The sequence below is a fragment of the Triturus cristatus genome, chromosome 11, assembly GCF_964204655.1.
Source record: "Triturus cristatus chromosome 11, aTriCri1.1, whole genome shotgun sequence".
Classification (NCBI taxonomy): domain Eukaryota; kingdom Metazoa; phylum Chordata; class Amphibia; order Caudata; family Salamandridae; genus Triturus; species Triturus cristatus.
The window spans coordinates 930,131,909-930,153,189 of NC_140594.1; the positions used below are offsets into that span (position 1 = coordinate 930,131,909).

At 49.3% G+C, this 21,281-nt stretch overlaps 1 protein-coding gene across 1 annotated transcript in view; it reads right to left on the reverse strand.

The window, feature by feature from the left end:
* Positions 1 to 21,281, reverse strand: part of WDR33 (WD repeat domain 33) — a 1,021,886-nt gene that overhangs the window by 89,883 nt on the left and 910,722 nt on the right. The gene's annotated exons all lie outside the window — the stretch shown is intronic.

Sequence of the window (21,281 nt, forward strand, 5' to 3'; positions counted from 1 at the left end):
AAAATGATTGTAGAACCTGTCTACATTCAGTCTGCTGATGGGCAGTGAGGTTGCCTCCAAGGGTCACTCCTTCAACTGAGCCATCTTCAGGGTTCTGAGACAACAGGTCTGGGAGAGGGTCACTCTCTTCCTCCTGTCCCTCATCTGTAGCCATGAGCAAGCCCATGTCTGCCCTGTCAACATATGCTTTAAGCCTGTTAACATGGAGTACCCTGTGGGGACTCCTGGGAGTTCCTAGGTCGACCAAGTAGGTGACCTCTCCCTTCTTTTCCAGGATTGTATGGGGTCCAGACCATTTGTCTTGGAGTGCTGCTGGGGCCACTGGCTCCAACACCCATACCTTCTGTCCTGGCTGATACTCAACCAAGACAGCCTTTTGGTCATGCCAAGCTTTCTGTAAGGCCTGGCTTGCCTCAAGGTTTTTAGATGCCTTCTCCATATACTCAGCCATCCTGGAGCGGAGACCAAGTACATAGTCCACTATGTCTAGCTTAGGCTTTTTGAGAGGTAACTCCCATCCTTCCTTCACCAAACACAGTGGGCCTCTCACAGGGTGCCCAAACAACAATTCAAAGGGGCTGTAGCCAACTCCTTTTTGTGGGACCTCTCTGTAAGCAAACAGAAGGCAGGGTAGAAGGATATCCCATCTTCGCCTGAGCTTTTCAGGTAATCCTTTGATCATACCCTTTAGGGTCTTGTTGAATCTCTCAACAAGCCCATTGCATTGTGGGTGATAAGGGGTGGTGAACTTGTAGTTGACACCACATTCCTTCCACATAGCTGTCAAGTATCCTGACATAAAGTTGGTACCTCTGTCAGATACTACCTCCTTAGGAAACCCCACTCTGGAGAATACTCCCAGCAGGGCCCTGGCCACAACAGGAGCTGTAGTGGTCCTAAGGGGAATTGCCTCTGGATACCTGGTGGCATGATCCACTACCACCAGTATAAATCTGTGCCCAGATGCAGTGGGAGGATCCATGGGACCCACTATGTCTATTCCCACTCTTTCAAAGGGAACCCCCACCACAGGTAGTGGTATCAGGGGGGCCTTTGTTGTGCCACCTGATTTGCCACTGGCTTGGCAGGTAACACAGGAGCGACAAAACTCCTTTGTATCTTCATTCATATGAGGCCAGTGAAAGTGAGGGACAAGTCTGTCCCAGGTCTTGTTCTGGCCTAGGTGTCCTGCTAAAGGAATATCATGGGCCAAGGTAAGAAGGAAGCCCCTAAATTGCAGAGGTATAACCAACCTCCTGGTTGCACCAGGCTTGGGGTCTCTAGCCTCTGAATAAAGGAGCCCTTCATCCCAATACACTTTATGGGTACCTTGAGCATTCCCAGCAGCCTCAGCAGCAGCCAGCTGTCTGAGGGGTTCAAGAGAGGGACAGGATAACTGAGCCTGCCTCAAGTCAGCCCTTGAAGGTCCCCCTGTCCCCAGAAACTCAACCTGATCAGGTTCAAGCTCTTCAGGGACAGTTCCTTCAGGGTCCTCTAGATCAGCTTCCTGGGAAGGCTGATCATCACTCTGAGGCAGGGGGGAAGGCACAGCCTTGACCCTCCTGTTCTTCTTCTTGGTAGGTGCTTGGTCCATTGTTCCAGGATCCAAGACCTGTGGTTCAGTGAGGCACTTTTTGGCCTGTGACCTGGTCACAGCAAGGACATGTGATGATATACCTAACATCTCTGCATGAGTCCTGTACTCCACTTCTGACCATAGAGAACTCTCTAGGTCATTGCCCAACAAACATTCTACTGGGAGGTCTGCACTAACCACAACCCTTTTGAGGCCAGTTACCCCTCCCCATGAGAAGTTAACAACTGCCACACTATGTGAAGTAGTGGCATTGCTGGCATTGGTCACCAGGTAGTTCTCACCTGGTATGTACTGTCCAGGATCCACAAAGCCTGGTGTCACCATAGTGACACTGGCACATGTGTCCCTGTAGGCTTGAGCCACTTTGTCATTAATTAAAGGAGTCTGTCTGTACTTGCCCAGGTTACTGGGGCTCACAGTCAGGGACAAATCAATGTCCCCATCACAGATCAAGACTGCCTGTGTCAGGGTTCTGTCTAAGTCAGAATCTCCTTCAGTTCCCATAGTGATTCCCACTACACCCTTTGTCTGGGGACCAACACTGCTAACAGTAGTACTGGGAGCAGGTGCCTTAGGGGCAACAGTGTTGGGGGCTCCACCCTTTTTGCAATCACTAGTCCAGTGAGTTGTATTTTTACAATGATTGCACCAGGGTTTCTTCTGACCTTCTTTCTTCTTCTTGGACTGTTGGGACCCACCCTCCTTAGCAGTAGTTTGGGGCCCTGTTGAAGACTTCTGGTCTTTAGGTTTCTGATCTCCACCCTTTTGGTCTGTTTTCTTCTGATCACCCCCTTGGCCCTGGTTCTGGTTCTTTTGCTTAACCCTGGTTCTGACCCATTTGTCTGCCTTCTTTCCCAATTCTTGGGGAGAGGTCAGATCAGAGTCAACCAAGTGTTGATGCAGTTGCTGGTTTTGACAGTTATTTAAAATCTGTTCTCTCATCATCAAATTATACAATCCTGTAAAATCAGATACCTTACTTCCCAGCAACCAACCCTCCAAAGCCTTAGTGGCACATTCAATGTATTCAGACCAGTCCTGAGTCTGTGTCTTTTGGGTGTCTCTGAACATTAACCTGTACTGCTCAGTGGTTAAGCCTAACCCATCAACTAGAACACTCTTCAGGACTCTGTAGTTTCTGACATCCTCTTCTCTAACAGTGAGGAGTCTGTCTCTGCCTCTTCCTTCAAAGGAGAGCCAGAGGATTGCTGCCCACTGATCTTCAGGAACCTGCTGTACTTTGCAGGCTCTCTCAAGAGCAGTTATCCACTTGTGGATGTCATCCCCACTTTTGTAGGGGGGCACAACCTTAGACAGGTTTCTATTGTCGAAAACCCTATCTTTGTCCTTAGGGACAATGCTGCCACCAGTGGGTATAGACCCACTCTCTTTATGCTGTCTAGCCTTGCTAAGTTTCTCTTCCATCAGGGCTACTTCTAGCTCCTGCTTCCTGATCCTCAGCTGAGCCTCTTGCATCTTGGCCTCATGTTCCCTCCTCTGAGGGGTGGTCATCCTTCTCCTGGAGTGACCTTGAGAGCCTCTAGAGCCATGGGAAGCATTGGAGTCACCTGAGCGATTCCTTTGCCTTCCAAGCCCTGTGTTAAGTCCACTGGGGAGATCCAGTGGGTTGAACCCACTGTCAGTCCCCAATAGCCTTGGTTTAGCTGGGCCAAGTATAATACTTGGCACTGGGCTAGTTCTCCCTTCATCCTCACTACTGTCAGTATCCTTTTCACTCTCATCCTCTGTGGTAGGCATCCCATCTAAGGGGTGACTATTGGGAAGGGGTACTTCAGTGGCATCTTTAGAAGGGGGGCCTCCTGTTCCTGTCCCTAAGGGGGCTAACTGGGAAGCTTTCTTGAGTGCTCTCTGATTCTCATCATTCTGTAAGAGCTCTCTGAGCTCAGCAGAGTTTGGGTTCTTGGGCTGTTTAAGGCCTCTAAGAGTTGCCAAATGCCTGAGCTCATTCTGATTAAGGGTAGCAAAGCTGGATGGTGCCCTCTGGGGGTCACTCTCAACAGAGATGGGTACTGTGGACCCCTCTGCCCCGGCCATTGCTCTTAAGTGTGGGTGGATGTGTTGCAATCTACCTACACTTGGGTTTACCTACTAAACCTATCTAGTAGTTGTAGTCAGGGTGTGCTACTCCCTTTGCTCTACAACAACTAAGTTCAGTAGAACTTAAGTATATCTAATCTTGTTTTATATGTACCTACAGGTACCTATGTGATCTTTCAATTGGTAACCAAGAGATTACAATGGTAAAACACAGCAAGCTCAAATCCAACCGCTGCTCACCAATGTGAGAAGTTGGCCTGGTATATGCTGTTCACTAGTTCTAGTGACCACCTTGTACCATGCCAAGCAACCCTTATGGTGTGGTTGTAAGTCAACCTTTTTGGACTAGCTGCCCTAGTGGTAGCGTAGGCTAAGCAGTCTTTGAGGCTAAACTCGTGATGCGTGTTAAGCAAGCTGTTTTACCAATAGTAACCCCCTTTTATACCAATGAAAGGACACCACACAGATATATATTCAAAATATATATGTATTTATTTCTCAAAGTAACCCCTAGTCTCTTTATGAGCACAGGAGCACAAATCGTCAAACAAGATTATCACAGAATACACAGAAGTTGCACTTTATATGGATAGGCCCTGGTGGCCACTCGAACCATATACTAAAATAGTGGTATAAGTACCACGAACAGAAAAGGGAGAAGGCCTAGGGCCTCTAGAATCGCTGGGCCTACAAGGAGCTAACGTCAGTTAGTGACCAGGAGGTCCACGGGTGGCGTGTGCAGAGCAAATAGTCACACGCGTGCTCCCATAGGTTTCAATGGGTGCGTAAAAAGTACAAAGTTACTGCAAAAGGAATCTTCCGGATGACCTAGGAACTTAAGATTTGGAACACAGGCACTAGAGATGTATTACTACACATGGGCACCGGAGTACCAGCTTTACCTCACCCACAGGAAGCGGGTGCATAGGCCTCAAAGTGCGTCGGGTTTCTTCTATCTGTTCCGTTGAGCCTGGGACAAAGATGCTGCAGGCGGTCGGTCGGGAAGAGATGCAGTGGATCCAAGAGTGGATCGGAGATGTTGAAGACCTGTAAGCAGAGGGGACAGTGTTCACAGTCACTAGCCAGTGACCAGCGTGGCACCAGGTGGGTACCAGGCGATGTCGGGTGCAAACAGGTGATGAAGGTGTAGCTTGACTCTGCAGCCACGTGGTCCCTGAAGGTCGACGACGTCCAGGAGTCGAGTCACGAGCTGTCCCACGCAGGCTCTCGCTGTCGGCGGTGTCGGCGACTTGATCGAAGCAAACAAGCCTTGGCAAAAGCAATTGTTGTGGGCAAGGAGATAAGCTGATGGCTCTGACCAGCAAGGTCAGAGGAACTGCTCCTTTGGAGGGGAGCAAGGGCCAGTCTGGAGCAACCAGACCAGCGGTGTTTGTCGTAGATTTCGTCGCCAAGATGGCCACTAGCCAGCGGGCCAGCAACCGGTTAGGCGCGTCGAGTGGCAAAATGCAGAAGGGCCCCACGCAGATCGTGGAGATGCTGGAGGGCTCACCTTTGGTGCAGATGCTGCTCGAGGGTTGGGCTTCTCAGGACCCAAAGCACAACTTGGAGGGAGCCTCGGTTGTTGCACTGGTCAGCTTGTCGTAGTCGTTTCAAGATGGCTGGCTCCACGTGTCTCGGTGCCTCCACGGGTCTCCTCTTTTCAGGGACTGTGGATCGGGCGGTGAGAGGTCTGGAGGTCCAGGTCTTGTCAGTCTCTGGGCTCGGGCTCCGGCGGGAGGCGGCGGCAAAGCAGACGGTGATTCGCTGGATGGTGCTTGCGTTAGCAAGGTGGTCACTCCCTGACCACAGGGGAGATTTTCTTCAGTCTTCTGTGCAGCAGAATGTCGAAGTTCCCGTCTTCTTCTTAGTTTCAAGTTGATTCCAGGATGTCTGAAGTCTTAGGACACAGCTCCTACCTTTAAGCGGATTCTAGGGGCCGGACTACCTGCTAGGTCCCTCCCTAAGGGTGGGACCAGGAAGGGGGGTGGTTACACCCCCAATCCTTTGTCCAGCTCGCCCCAGGCCCGGGACTGGTGTGCCCCAGGACCGGTTTGAACTGGCATATGCACCGAGGCTCCTTGTGAGCCACAGGCATGTCTGGTTTCTTTCAAGCCCTACCTGACCAATACACAAAATCCTGTCTGGGGTGGTGCACGCACCTCCCCTGGCAGGAAACCCTTTGTCCACACCTCCCAAGCTGGAAGGACTCCCAGCAGCAGGAGGGCAGACTTGTGTCTGTGGTGGCAGCATCCATTTTGTGGAGCTGAGGCTATGTCTGATTTTACCCGGGTTTCAGGTACTGTACATGTCGTGTCCCTCTAGAAGGGTGGAATGCTAACCCCGTCGCCAGAATTGGCGAGGGGTTAGTATTCCAATTCGTATGACACCTTACTCGACATGTTTTGATAAAGCCAAACCAAAGATAGCATTTAACCGCGAGGTTCATAATGCACTTAAGAGTATATGGTATGACGATATCTGGAAACAGTAGAAGGAAGTTGTTCCGACCACTGCAGACAGGCTCAGCTCATGCCAGAGCACCATCTCACATGGAACCAAGCACTCTGCCTTCAGGATTGTTAAGGCCTGCCATAGGAGTGACTTATAGGTTACCAGGTGTCCCATTTAAGGTTAGGTATAGGTATACTACACCTAAGTAAGAGGTGATTACACCAACTTACCCCAGCTGAGTGATCAGCCAGTTGTGTCAGATTGTTAGGCCAAGCCTGGGGTGGCATAATACATGCTGCAGCCCCTGGCAGGCCTTGGGTACACCAATGCCCTGGGTACCTAGTGTACACTGGTACAGGGGCTGACAGGGTGATCCACTTCCAATTGGTTATGCACCTAGGGTGCATAGTTTTAATTTAGTAGAGAGAACAGCAGGCTGGGGGTCTGATTGGCAGGCCCACAGCCTCAATATGTCAAAAACCAGTGAAGCAAAAAGCAAAAATTTGGGGTGACCATAGGATAGCAGACCCTACTCTCCTACACTTGGGTTCTCCAGAGTGTCTGTATTCTCTGAGGGCTCTGTCAGCACTTCCAATGGTTGCACCATTCTTGCTCGGGCTGCTACCACTCAAAGTCCCACCGCTGGGGGATCGCTGTCCGGGTCTTGGGGAGGGAGAGAGTTGCTACGTTCATCCAGCAGAGGGAGAGCTGCCTCCCGGCAGCGCACGTGTTACCCCAGTTGGAAACCCAGGTCTCATGGTCCAGCCGCTGTGCTTCAATGGGAGATTTGCTGCAGCGATGCAGGGGTCACTCCAACGGCTGTTTGGAGGGTGTCAGCAGGGGTGACTGAAGTTATAAACCAGGAGGCTGGGTACGGGGGGGGGGAAGAGAAATGCTTCTACTCCATTGCCATCTTCACTACGCCCACTAATCACAAATTTGCAGTTTGCTAGGATATAAATTAACATAAAGTACATTCTTCTAACAAGTGTTTTGTTCGGAATATCATAACCTGTTTTTCTTTGGAAATCTCTTAGCTTCATTTTGAGATGTGCATTAAATGACCTGCGTTCATCTTGCAGGCACAGACCCATCCTAATGTCATGTACAGCCCCCACCTCCTCCATTATAAAATAGGCCTGTGCTTAATGACTCATTCATTTAAATCCATGAGCTGCTTTCTGCTCTGGGGAGGTGCATAGGGGGTCAAATATGAATCTATAACCGAAGCTGCATACCAAAGTATTTTTCAATTTGTAGCAATCGTTTTATATATGCACATAGTGTACCTAGACTGCAAAGTAGTACCCACCTCTTTTTACAGAAGGTGTAATTGGTGTAAAGCAGTGGGAGGAGCAAAATGCTTTTAAAACTTTCTGTAGCTTCTAGGTCAACACCATAATATTTTGTAACGGCATGGACAAAAGTCCAAGCAGCTGCCCTGCAAATGTCAGCTAATGGAATATTTTCCTGGAGTGCCACTGTAGTGCCATTCTTACAAGTGGAATGAGGTTGTAGTGCTCAGTGATTTACATGTCTTGTACATATGATCCTTGGATTGACAATGGAAGAGGATTACGGACTGTGGAATGAGGTATTGGACACCAGGAAAGTAGAACATTGACTGCCATCAAATCCCAGATGGAGTTCTGGAGTACGCTTCCTCTCGCGGTGACGGGCAGGGTGGTACTAGTGAATATGGTGGCCGTACCGAGATTCGTGTACTATTTCACCAGTCTGCCAGTCCACATACCGGCCCCTTTTTTGCTGCATTGGAGAGGGCGGTCAGAGATTTTATATGGAGTTCCCTTCGACAGAGAGGCATTTAATTTTTTTTTTATCTGCCCACTGACCAAGGGGGTCTGGCGGCACCGTGCCTTGAGCTCTACTTCTTGGCAGCACAAATCCAATGGGTGGCCAGGTGGATGGCAGATCGCCAATGTGAAGATACTGCGACTACGCTCCCACCGCTCATGCTGTCCTGGATTCTCCAGCTCTCTCATCCGGTGCGTGCGTGAGGCCTCCAGAATCTCTGTGGCTGAGCGTAGCACACAGATGCTACAAAAGGAGCCTCTTCAGAACTCAGAACACAATGCCCTATGGCCACTGCTTCCCCCATAGAGGGTGCTCCTAAAGGACAGGGAACCCTTACCACTATAGAATTACAACAGTGGCATGCAGCGGGGGTATAGACCCTGGGAGATCTCTACCGTTATGGCACTCTGCTTCCCTATGCAACGCTAATAGAAGGTGACGGACTCCCTGCGAGACAGTTTCTCCTCCATCGGTCCTTACTAGCCACACTCACGGCGCTATGGGGCGACCTAGCTACTGAACTGCCCACACACCTTACTATACAATACTTACATGTAATGGGGCAAGGCAGGCACCTGGTGCGTTGGTTGGCAGCCTTGCTGCGCCAACATGCAGCAGTCAATTTAGACTCCCTCAGACATAAATGGGAGGGAGACCTAGGCAGGCAATTCTCGGACAATGAATGGGGGCAAGTGCTGGCCAGTCCAGTTCAGATCCCCAGGAATATGAGGTTCAGGCAGATATAATTTTACATTACACACAGAGCGTTCTACACACCAGCCAAAATCAACAGATATTTTCATTGTACCGATTATGCTTGTCCTAGATGCTCTGTTTTAGAAGCAGATCTGATTCACATGTGGAGCTGCACCAGCCTTAGTACATACTGGAGAGAGGTAGCGGAGGCACTGCTTCACTGCACTGAAAGGGAGATCCCCTTTGAATGGTCGGCGTACCTGCTACATAGATTCCGCAGGACACACAACACCAAGGTTACATCCAGATTCTTAGACTTAGCAGCCATACGGCTAATTACGAAATGATGGAAAGAGCCTGACCCCCGCACTTCCAAGCGTGGAGGCATGCCACACTCTCATGGGCTGGGGCAGAAGGCATAGCAATTTGCCGTGAAGAAACCATAGGCCTTAGGAAAATACCAATCCCCACACATTGGGAAGCCATCCTTTTAGCACTACAACAACATGCAAACCCTCCAATCCAGACTACATTGACACCTGGCCCAGATGCGTTGCACCGCGCATGTGCATGGAATCCCTGCAATATCCAGAACCACCACTTCTACACCTGGCATTGGTACATTGATACCTCCGACATATATATTTATGGGGGAAATACGGTTAAAGTAAGGTGAACAGGCACAGCAGGCAACAACCCTAAATATACACAGTGGCAGATGGAGGCGCTCCAACTCGGCTTCAAGTTCTACGCCCTTCCCCCCTCTGGTTGTTAAATGCGCAGCTTATCATGGTTCTCCATACAGCTCCAGGTTTCCAATGTTACCTTCTGAAAGCAATGCTTGTGTAAACTATTTAAAAGGATTGGACACTAAACACTGGCATCGACCTAGGAAGCTATAATCGGAGCTGTCACATCTGCATGTCCACTGAATAAGTCATTGCAATGTTCTTGTCACCAGAATGAGCATACTGTATGAGATCTAAGGACTTTCTATGCAGTTTATGTAATGCTGCTTGCTGCTGTCACTGTCGCAATCAAACCAAAACAATAAAATATATATTTCTTAATTCAAAATGAGATATTAGGCACAAGGAAGACCACCTTCCATGATAATTTCTGAAGTGAGAAATAATGCACTTATTCGAGTGAGGGGCACATCGGTCTAAGTGCAACCCTAAGTCCCAGACTGGCATTAGTAGTGTCTCAGGAAGAATGACTCTTCAGACCTTTCAATAAGGAATTAATTACTAGGACACCAAATAAATTGAAGCATGGGAGTCTATTTGTTGGGAGGCAATACCTGATCTTCCAAACTAAAAAGGCATTCACTATTGTTTCACAGCAACACTTAAAGGGGATCAACAATTAGCTCAACATTCTGTGTACTACACTAGTAGGCAAAGCATTTTGGATTAGTCTAATAATAAATCCTTCTGGTTGGATAATGGTCTAGTTTAAGGATGTACAAGGATTCTTTAGTGAGTTACAGGTAATCAGACTTGTCGCTATCTGATACCAAATCACTGAATTAAATCACTGAGCTAGGCTGTAAGAGCTTATGACTTGTTGGCTTAACAAATCGGATTCATGTTTTAACTTGATTATTAGAACATTGGCGTGTTGAGCGCTCCACTGAAGACAATGGAGTAGCTCTGGGCTTATAATGGCTGGTACAAGCCCGGAGCTCAAACATTCCAATGTTTGTCTTCATGTTTCTTCCTTTTTAATTTAGAACATTCTAACCTTACTGGTGGAATGTTCTATTAGCCATACATCTCCTTCTTCCTCAGGCTATACCGTTTGTTAGAGGCCCTCACCTGCAGTAAGGGCATATAACTTGGGTTCAAGGCCTTTAACAACCAGTAGAGCACTCTGCACAGGCTATTAGGCTTTAGCATTACCATATCTTGAGCAGAGGAGAAAATGACGGCTGCTAAGCCCAGTTTGGAACAAGGAGGAACATTGTTATGGAATACTAAAACATTTTGTGTATAACATATGGAGTAAGAGACAGATAAGGGACTTTAAGCAAATGGCACTGACAAATGTATCCAAAGTAAAATTCTCAGCCGGGAAATGCTAGTACCTGGGACTAAAGCACTACCACTTTGCGTTCGTTATCAGATCAATACAAGGTTTGTCAGCTGCCACAATCATCTTTAAGTAACACTTGCCTTGGTCAACCACCTATTGTTAACCACTGATAACTTAACTTGCGCAGAACCTATATAGGCACCATCCTAGTGCGCTGTCAGATTTTGGTTTTGCAACTTTAAACACCAGAAGATGGGAGATTTCGAAGAGTACTGACCACTATTGTATGAAAACTAGGGCCCTGAAGGGGTACCTGCCCTAAGTCTACAAATCCGTATGCAGAGAGAGAAGAATGGGTGTGTCAGTAAGGAATCTGCAGCTAGCTAGAGCCTCTACCATACAAGGCTTTACCGAAGGGAAGTAACTTGTCCATTTGATAAAGACTTCTAAGAGTAGATGCCCAAGCAACACATCCCCAGAGGAGGGTCTGTGAAACAAATTCACACTAAAAGGTCCTGCAGGACCTAATGGGCAAAGTGCCTGTCCTTACGGACCAGACTGTCCAGGTAGTAGTGTTTGGTAAACGTGTGCAGAGAGGTCCATGTTGCTGCCTGGCAGATGTTCAGGATTGGGACCCCCATGCTAGTGCAGTGGTCGCACCCTTGGCTCTGGTGGAATGAGCATACAAATGCTCAGGGGATTGCTTCTTGGCCAATGAGTAGCAGATTTTGGAATAAGCGTGATCCATCAGGAGATGGTCCATTTCATTACCGCCTTCTCTTTCTGGGCTCCAACATACCCCACAAAGAGTCGGTCATCTACCTGGAACTCGTTTGTGCAGTCAAGGTAGAATGAAAACACTCTTTTTTGGGTCCAGCAGCTGGAGTCGCTCCTCTTCCTTAGAGGGATGAGGCAGAGCGTAAAAGGTAGGCGGGGCGATGGACTGGCCTACATGAAAATGAGTTACCACCTTCGGTAGGAAGGAACTCTTAGTTCCAAGGACCAGTTTGTCTAGGAAGATATTGAGGTACGGATTATTAGACAAGTCCTTGAGCTAACACTCTCTCCAGGCAGATGTTACTGTTATTAGAAAGGCCGTCTTGATAGTAAGAAGCTTGATAGGACAGCTGTGTATAGGCTCGAAGAGAGCACACATTAGAAAGGTTAAGACTAAATTTAGGTACCACTGAGGCATGATGAAGGGAGAAGGTGGAAACAAGTGCTGGAGGCCTTTCAGAAACCTAAGTACAATACTTGAAAAGGGATAGTTGATTTGGCAATCGTAGAAATGCCGAGATGGCAGAAAAAATAGACTTTTAGGGTGCCCAAAGGAGAGCCCTGCTGGACAAGACAAAGAATAAACAGAAGAACCTGAACAAGAGTTGTACAAACGGGATCAACCTGTGTTGCTGCACAACATTCCACAATCTTGCCCAAACAGCAGGTGTATACGTTCTTGGTGGAGGGACACCTGGCTGCAGCTATGAAAATACAGACTTTGGGTGGAAGGTCAAAAGCTGTCAACCTTTGCTGCTCTACCTCCACCCGTCAAAGCAGAGAATTGACAGGTTCTAGTGGAAAAGCCTCCCCTGCTGCTGCGACATAAGATCCTCACAAAGGGGCAACCAGATCGGAAGACCTAGGGCCATGCTTAACAGCTCAAGATACCCGATTCTCCAAGCCCAGTCCGGAACCACAAGGGTGATTTGGGCCCAGTTTTTCCTAATCTTCATGAGAACTCTGGCAGGAGTGATATGGATGGAAAGGCGTACACAAGGCCTGTGCTACACTTGAGATGAAAAGTATCTGAGCAAGAGCCGCCTTGGAAATGATTGCGTGCAGAACTGCTAACATTTCGTGTTCTCTGTGGTGGTGAACAGATCTAACCAGGGTTCTCCCCACTGTCGAAAAAGACTTTGCTCTACCTCCAGATGGAGACGCCATTCGTGAACCTCTATGCATCTTTAGCTAAGTGTATTTGATCTGGTGTTCAGAGATCCCATCAGATGTCTAAACTATGCCCTGATGTTCCATCCATGTCCAGAGACATGGGGTCTCTTGACAAAGTGTTCACAACCCAACTTGCCCCATTTGTTGCACTTCCATATGTCGGTAGTGTTGTCCACGAACACATGCATTAGCTTTCCCTTGATGGATGGTAGAAAGACTTTTAACGCAGGTTGGATCGTTTGGAGCGCCAACAGGTTGATGTGGAGTCCAGACTCTGCAGGATACCAGAGTCCTCTGATCTCCACTGCTCCCAGATGGCCGCCCCAGCCCAGGAGTGACATCTGTCACTACTGTCAGATATGGTTGGGGAAGGGAGAGGGGTCTACCAATGACACAATCGCAGTTTGGTAACCCAACTACAGATCTTTTGCAGTGCCCTCCAAAATCTGGACCATGTCGATCGCGAAAGGCCGACTGGTGTTGGCAAGTGGCCATGGAAAGACCCAAGGCCCAAGGACCTGGCCGTATCTCTTCTATCCTTCAAGTGCTCTAGAGCGGAGTCTCCCCTGTCTCTGAACAGACAAGAGCCATCAAAAGGCATGTCCATGAGTGAGGCCTGGACATCCCTTGAAAAGCCAGTGTTTCTCAAGCAGGAGTGTAGCCTAAAGGCCACCAACGATGAACCAGCCCTGCCTAGTGAGTCTGTTGTATCCAGCCCACAGCGAATGGCAAACTTCGCTGTGTCTATCCCATCAGCAATAGCTTAGGAGAGCATGGCTTGGGCTTCCTCTGAGACCATAGGCAGCACCTGCGCAATCGAGTCCCAGAGTGAGTGGAAGTATGGCCCAAAAAGCATGTGGTGTTCACAGACCACAGTACCGGGCTGGGGGAATAAAACATCTTCTTTCCCAAGGTATCCAGCCTCTTGGAATCCCTGTTTTGCGGAGTCATAGGGATCACACCAGTATTTCGTTTGTAAGTGGAGGCTTGGACCACCAAGCTCTCTGGGGTGGGGTGTTTAATGTGAGGAAATTGGGGTCGCCTGGGGCGGGTGGTGGCGGCAGGTGATTGTCCAATTCACAGGAGCCCCTGTTCAGGGCTTGTACCAGGTCCCAAGTAGAATGTTCATGAGGGCTTCATTAAACGGGAGAAGCGGTTCATATAAGGTGACTCCCAGCTGAAGTATCTCAGTCAGGACATTTGTTTTAACAGCTACGGAGGGTATCTGAAGGTACAGGACCTCGGCAGCCGTTTCCACCACCCTGGCAAATTAGTCCTTTACACTGGCGTCCACCAGGTTCACACACCAGGTGCCCTCATTGGGGTCTAGCGGCTGGTATTCATAAGGGTTCAGTGGCCTCTCCCAATCTTCTTAAAGTCCTAGTCCATAGAAATAGGGTTCAGGCTCGGACCTGGATGGAATGGCTCCAGTGGGCGCCAGAGTCTGCATTGGACGATGCCTATCCTGCTCAGTGTTGGAGTGGGGGATCAGAATGGGGCAGCAGCACAGATGACATCGGCTGTAGGGTCGGCGATGTGGAAGGTCGAGATAGCTCGAACGGGATCTATCTGGATAAGTCCATAGTTCCAAAGGGCCCGACTGGTGCCAGGGGCGAACCTACAAGCGGAAAACCAGAGGTGAGCCCCTCCCGAATCCAGGGTGCCAGTGGGGATGGGCCGACCAAATATGAGGTTCATGGCCACATAAAATTAACGGCGCTGGGCAGGGGTCAATCCAGCTCCAGGAAACTCAGAGAGGTGCGGAGACAGCCCAGGCGCAGGCAAGACCTCGAATTCAGATATTCCCTCATCTCATCGGATGACTGACGGACTGGGTGAAGTTTAAAACCTCTTCACTTTCTTATTTTTTTTTTTTTTGTGGGACTTACCCAAACGCCCTTGACTGTGACAATGATCAATGGCTCCGCAACTGATCCTGGGACCTTCCTCTCGACTGGGATCAAGACCGTTGTGGCGTAACACATCGAGTGGCAAGGAGCTTGAGGGTCTGCTCCCTCAAGGCCTTGGGGTACAATACGTGGCAATCAACATAGGTCTTGATGTCATGGTCACGCTCGAGACACTAGATGCAGACGAGGTGTGGGCCTGACACTGGCTGGTGGCAGACGCCACAGGGCTTATACCCAGCCTTGCTCATGGACCTCCCCGCTACGCCAGGAGACAATGTCCCAAAACATTATTTGCCGAAGTGTCGAAAAAGGTCTGTCAAAAAGTGATTGGGCTTAGCTCTCAGGCAGATCTGTGCTGACTGGCGCATAAACAAAATAACTGGTGCCAGCATGCTGGGGTGGCAGCTATATAGGCAACGCACACGTCACTTAGGGCGTGTTCTAAACCATGCAGAGAAAGATGACGCCACCTACCGGCGCACAGGAGTACTGCTCACGAACAAATTTCCAGATCCAGTCTGATGCCTGGGAATAATACTAAGGTAAAGAATCTGTGGCTAGAAGTCTCTCTCAGATTGAGCCTCATTGGACCGGCCTGGTTGTGGCACCTGATAATTCCGTACAGTATTACTTAATTAAGAGTACCCTTTCAACTGATGTGACTTTCCAACGTATCTAGCAGAAATTACCTCAGTCATTCCTCAAAAGGTGTTGAGAGACCAGGATGTGATGAATGGTAAAGGAATGATCATCTGCCTTAAGGTTGGAATAGCCTTATAATTTACTAATTGATACCTACTGAGGCTGGTGCAACTGCTGATAACTTTATTGCTGCAGGGTCTGATGAGACTGATGTTGTTGTTTCTATGTCTTTATTGAGAGTCTAGTCTGCAAATGCCTCTAATATGTGGGATGCTTGTGTAAGACACCCACTGATTATGCTTTTTGAGATAACATTTCTTAAGCCTTGGAACAAAAGACATTATATGACTTGGGTTACAAAATTTCAGGTGGATACATTATTTTCCTGCCGATTCCTCAACTTACATCATCCAAACACCAGACTTTATCCAGAAACCTATTCCCTAGCAATAGCATAGCTCTCCAGGGCAGCTAGGTGACGCCATGTGGCTTCAGTTATGACTAAGACAGCCCAGGATGTGTTGACAAAGGAGTATAGAAGGCCCAAACTAGCGCACAGGTGTCAGTTCCTGGAACGTTTTCAACCACCATCGAGGCATGGAGTAAGGAAACAGAAGACCATTGGTGAAAGCAAGAGGCCAACATACAACATACCTGCGTACCTTAGTATCTTACAAGTCATGGCACTAGCTCACTGGACAGGAAGTATGATGGCAAAGAATCTGCAGAAAACAGTTACCCACCAGAAGAACAAGTAACCTACCTTCGATACTGTACTTTTTGGTGGATACATCCTTTAAGGTATACAAAGGTGGACAACGGGGAAGCGGGTGGGCCAGTGATGAATCCACAGGCAGATACAGGATCCACCAGAAAAAGCGTTAACGAAGGTAAGTAACTTGTTCTTCTGATGGATACATCTGCCAGTGGATTCCTCACCTTGTGCAATAGATTCCCACAGCAGTCCCATTCCTGGAGGAGGGTGTCCACCTTCCTATACCAAAAAATCCTGCAAGACAAAACGCGCAAAGTGGACCTCCCTCCTCATCTCAGAGTCTAAGCAATAATGCTTTGCGAAAGTATGGAGGGAGGCCCAAGTCATGGCTTTACAAATGTCTGCAACAGGAACACCGGTGGCCAAAGCAGAGGTAGAAGACTTGGCTCTAGTTGAATGAGCTCTAATACCCTCAGGAGGAACCTTACCAGCAAGGGCGTAGTAGATCTTGATGGATAGGATGATCCACCTGGATAGAGTGCGCTTGTGCACAGCCTTGCCTTTAGAGTGTCCAATATAGCCCACGAAGAGCTGATCATCCAAACGAAAATCCTTTGTTCTGTCCAAATAAAAGCTCACAGCTCTTTTAGGGGCCAATCGGTGAAGTCTCTCCTCCTCCTTGGAAGGGTGAGGGGGGAGGATAAAACACAGGGAGAGTAATGGTCTGCCCCAGATGAAAGGGAGTAACTACCTTAGGTAGGAAAGCAGCCCTGGTCCTGAAGACCAGCCTTTCAGCATGTAAGGATAAAAACATGGGTTTTGAACTAAGAGCTTCAAGCTCACTCACCCTCCTTGCCGAGGTTCTGGCTACAAGAAAGACCGTTTTAAAGGACAACAGCCTCAAAGGACAGCTATGAAGGGGTTCAAAAGGGACCCCATCAAAAAAGTTAAGACAAGATTAAGGTCCCACTGTGGCATTACAAAGGGAGTAGGTGGAAACCTGTTAGTAAGACCTTTGATAAATTTTAAAACAGTAGGAGACTTAAATAACGACAGCTGATCTGGAAGACACAGAAAAGTGGATAAGGCTGATAAATAGCCCTTAACCGTGGCCACAGCACAACCTTGCTGAGCCAAGGAAAGAGCAAACTGAAGCACATTGGAAAGATGGGCTTTTAAAGGGTCAATGGATCTCTCCACACCATTTTACAATCTTAGACCACCTGTAGGAGTAGATAGACTTGGTGGAGTGTTGCCTGGCTGATAAAATAACATTCACCACATCAGGCGGGAGCGAGAAAGAACTCCGGTTGCCCCGTTCAATCTCCAGGCATGAAGGTGCAGACTCTGGAGGTGAAGAACCTGCCCCTCTGACTGAGAGGAGGTCTGCCCAGAGAGGGAGACGGAGCGGAGGGTGCGATGAAAGGTGAAGTAGATCTGTCTATCACAACCTACTTGGCCAATCCGAGGCGATCAATATAACTTGGGCCTGGTCTTGGCGAATCTTCCTCAGAATCCGAGGAATCAAGGGTATGGGAAGAAACGCTTAAAGGAGTTGTGAGCCCCAACTCAACTGAAACGCGTCCCCCAACGCCCCCTGCATCGGAAACTGGAGACTGCAGAATGACGGGCAATGCGCGTTCGAGAGTGGTGAAAAGGTCCATCCGAGAAGTCCCCTACGTCCGGAAGATGTGCTGAACTACCTCTGGATGAAGCCTCCACTTGTGGTCGGCGGAAAACTGTCGACAGACTGTCCGCACATACGTTCAGCACCCCGGCCAGATGATTCACCATCAAGCAAATCCGATGGTCCTGAGCCCAGGACCAGAGTCGCAAAGCCTCTCTGCAGAGACGGTACGACCCCACTCCTCCCTGCTTGTTGACGTACCACATCGCGTTAGTGTTGTCAGTCAGGACTTGTACGACTGACCGCGAAGGGAAGGGAGGAAAGCCTTGAGCGGCAAACGTATCACCCGCAATTCTAGAAGATTGATATGAGACAATCTTTCCTCTGGAGACCAAAGACCATTGATCTCCAGATCCTCCAGATGAGCACCCCACCCTGAAGCGGAGGCATCCGTAATCACTGTGGCCACCGTTGGAGGAAGATGAAAGGGCTTTCCTTGAGACAGGTTGCCCTCCACGCTCCACCAAGACAGATCCGCTGCAGCTTCTCTGGAGATCCTGCTAGACTCCCTGAGATCTCCGTTGTGCTGATGCCACTGCCTGAAGAGACACCACTGGAGTGCCCTCATGTGCCAGTGTGCATGGTTGACCAACAGAATGCAGGAGGCGAAAAGACCGAGTAGGCAAAGGACCTTCAGAACTGGAACAACCGCTCCATTGTGAAATAAAGGAATCATCTCCTGAATATCGAGAATTCTTTGAGGAGGAGGAAATGCTAGACACACAGTAGATTCCAGTACCGCCCCTATGAACAGGTTGCGCTGAGAGGGCACCAGGTGAGATTTGGGCACATTGATCGAAAAACTCAAGTCGAATAACAGCGGAGATGTTACCTGCAGATGACGTTGCCCCATCTCTGGGGACTCTGCTTTCAGAAGCCAGTCATCCAGGTAGGGAAAGACCGGAATCCCCGACCTCCTGAGATGAGCAGCCACCACCGCCATCACCTTGGTGAAGACTCGAGGTGCAGTACTAAGACCAAACGGAAGAACCACAAACTGGTAGTGTTGCGACCCAACGGTAAACCGGAGATACTTCCTGTGCGACTTCAGGATTGGGATGTGGAAATACGCATCCTGAAAGTCGATTGACACCATCCAGTCTTCTTGCTGCAACGCTTTAAGAACCTGTGCAAGGGTTAGCATCTTGAATTTCTCCTGTTTCAGGTAAAAATTCAAGACTCTGAGGTCCAGGATTGGACGCAATCTGCCGTCCTTTTTGGGAATCAGGAAATACCGGGAATAGCATCCCTGACCCCTTTCCTGCTCCGGAACTACCTCTATCGCACCTTTTTGTAGCATTGCAAGAACTTCCTTCTGCAGAAGAAGTAGATGGTCCTCTGAGCAAAAACCTTGGCAAGGAGGGTAAGGGGGAGGAAATTCCTGAAAGGGAAGGGCGTACCCATTCTCCACAAGGTGTAAAACCCAAAGGTCCGTTGTGACGGATTTCCAACCTTACAGAAAGTGGGACACCCGACCCCCAACAGGCCTCACATGATCCAGGATGGGGGATCTAGGGCTGCTTCTCTGAAGCTTCATTCGGAGCAGAGGAGGCTGAAGAGGAGGAGGGATTGCGACCAGAACCACGCCGACTCATTTGTCTTCCTCTATATGATCTATGGAGAGGATTTTGCTGCTGCTATTGCTGCTGAGGTTGACGGAAGGAACGAAAGGATAACCTCCCAAATCCTCTATACTTCCTGAAGCCAAACCCTTTTGCCTGCGTCTGCAAACCTAAAGATTTCGCAGTAGCCCTGCTATCTTTAAATCTTTGCAGGGCGGAATCCGCTTTGTCCCCAAAAAGCTTTTCCCCATCAGCTTTTTCCCCAAAAAGCTTTTCCCCATCAAAGGGTAAGTTGACTAGGGTGGCCTGAACATCAGCAGAGAAGCCGGAAGAACGAAGCCAGGCCTGCCTTCTAGTGGCTATAGAAGATCCCATAATCCTAGCCATGGAATCAGCCGTATCTAGGCCCGACTGAATAACTTGCCTAGCGGCAGCTTGAGTGTCTGCAACAACCTCCATAAAAGAGCCCTTCTCCTCATCAGGCAGTTTAGGGGCAAACTGCTTCACAGAGTCCATCAAAGCATGAACGTAGCGTCCCAATAAGCAAGTGGCATTTGTTGACTTGAGCGCCATACTTCCAGATGAAAAGAACTTTTTAGCTGACTGTTCGATCTTTTTAGAGTCCCTGTCAGCTGGTGCCTGTGGAAAAGCACCTGAAGATTGTTTCGAACAGGATGCCTGCACTACAAGACTCTCTGGAGAAGAGTGCGAGGAAAGGAAGCTCAGATCCCCCGGAGCCACTCTATACCTCCTTGCCACAGTGCTGGAAACCGCAGGTGAAGAAAGTGGCTTGTGCCAAACGTCCATAACAGGCTCTAAGAGAGCCTCATTAAAGGGCAACAAAGGCTCAACGATGGAAGGTGGTGAATGAAGGACTTCAGTCAAAAGGTTTGGCTCCACCTTCCTCCACTTCCTCGCTATATTGCTCTTCCTCTATAGTCCTCTGAGCCTCTCTTCGAGAGCGGATTTGAGGGCACGGAGTCGGCGGCACCGAACGTGGAGTCGTCGGCGACGGAGTCAGCGGCGCCAGACGCGGTGCTGATGGAGTCAGCGCCGGCGTCGAGGGAGGCTCCGATGAAGGCAAGCGATCCAGTCGAGGCCAGGAGGAAGGTTCTCCAGACGGCGCTGGGAACTGCCATGAAGGAGCCATCGGCAAGAAGGGCATAAAAGGTGCCTGAGCATAATGTTGCGGCACGCCCAAACTAAACGCCATTGGACCCACGGGACTTGAAGGTGCGCTGGATGGGAAGTCTGCTCTTTGGAAAACACCATACATCGCATTAAGGAAATGCGTCGGATCCGCACCCGGAGTCAGGAAATTCGGGTATGGGTTAGAACCTGAATCTGGCCGAGGAGTAGCTGGAGCCGGAGTCGAAGTATCCTCAACTGGAGCCGCAGGTTCACCTTCTGGCACTGGCAAAAGATCTACCACCTGCTCCGGCTCGGCGTCGGATGCTGGAGAATCCACCGGCACTGGAGACTGCGCCGGAGTTAACTTGGGCGAAGGTGACTTCTCCGGAGAAACACGAGGAGAAGGGGAAGGCGAAGGAGAGACAAATTCCTTACTTTGACGTCGAGGCGACGGTGACCTCAAAGCCTTACTCTTCGACGATCGGCGCCGAGAGCTAGGTTTCCTCTTCTTTTTGTGCCTTCTCGACTTCTAGGAGTGAGAAGTCGACTCCGGCTTTGACATCTCTCTTCCTACCTCTGCTCTCCTATTTCGCCTTGGCCATGAAAAGCTTCGCTTCTCTCTCTTTCAGTGCCTTGGGATTTATTTTCCTACAGCAGGAACAGTCGTCCACATCATGGTCCGATGAAAGGCACCATAAGCAGTCTTCGTAGGGGTCAGTGATGGACATGTGACCCCCACATTCCCTACACGGCTTGAATCCTGACTTCCTCGTCGAATACATGGTAAATCCAGAAACAGTAACTCACAAGGAGAATACAAAGTAACAAGAGAGTGCTGGAAAATCGTTACGCGTCGACGGCGCAGAAAAAAGGGAACTAACGTCATCACTCCGACGTGGCTCTTATGGCTCTGGTGACGTCATATGGAGTCGCGAGCGGAGCCGAGGTATTATGCTGGAGAGCTGGGGAAAAAATTCAGTGGAGTGCTGGCGCAGGGGATATTCACAAGGTGAGGAATCCACTGGCAGAT